Genomic DNA, 1,007 nt, shown 5'->3' with positions numbered 1-1,007 from the left:
CAGTATGTAGTGGTGGTGTGGTATTTTATTTTCATAGCATTTAACTAGTTCCGTTCTGAGCTTAAATCATGTCATCTTATGAACCAGCTGCAAGGGAAGTCCCATTGGTCTGGGGGTAAAAAAAAAAAAAAGCACAGAACTGACAAATAGGACGTTAAGATAAAGTTGGCAGAATTTTCTGCCTCAGTAAAGTACAGATTGGCTCAAGTAAAAGTTTCCGTTTTGTTGAAGGAAAGAAAATTCAGGATGTGAAGATAAATAGTAATTGGTTTGGTATGGCTATTCTTTAGTAACAGATTATATACCTCAGGTTTTTAGTTGATGTGTGGATTTTTGTTTGTAACATTTTGCATCTTAATTTTTTAAAGTTATAAAACTTACCTAATTCCAAAAATCTCCAGATTTCAATACAAATTCAGTTTAACTATTGTTTTTAGAGTATTTCAACATTGGACTAGAATGACTTATGTTTCCAAGACTAAAGAACCTGGAGACAGAAATGTATACATAAAGAGGTAACACGTATCATTTTAATAGTTGTAAGTGTAGATGCCATAAAGAATTTATAAGAGTATTTGTTTAATAACTCTATAAGGTATAATGCTGTAATAGTGCCCTTTAGAGTAGAATGAAATTTTAAGACAGTCATCCATTGAATTTAAATTGGCAGACAATCTCCCTATCCCTTAATTTTTTTTATTATGAACATATAATAAAAACGTACACACGACAGAAAAAAGATTATACATTATGAAATTGTAACTATTGTGCACAGCTTGTTTTTTTATCTGTTCATTTAATAGAATAGTTACTCATACTACCCTGCTTTTCTGAGTCTTCTGTGCTTCTTCCCTCTCATTTTTATATATTTTTTAAACGTTTCATTGACACACTTTTCTTTTTCTTTTTTTGATAGTACTATCAGTTAACTATCTCCACAATAATCTCCCCACCAAAAAAAGTCTTTCCATATAAGAAATAAGTATAGTCAAACAAATTTAATTTAC

This window comes from Notamacropus eugenii, chromosome 1 (assembly GCF_028372415.1).
Source record: "Notamacropus eugenii isolate mMacEug1 chromosome 1, mMacEug1.pri_v2, whole genome shotgun sequence".
NCBI lineage: Eukaryota > Metazoa > Chordata > Mammalia > Diprotodontia > Macropodidae > Notamacropus > Notamacropus eugenii.
Note: the sequence above shows the minus strand (reverse complement) of the source record.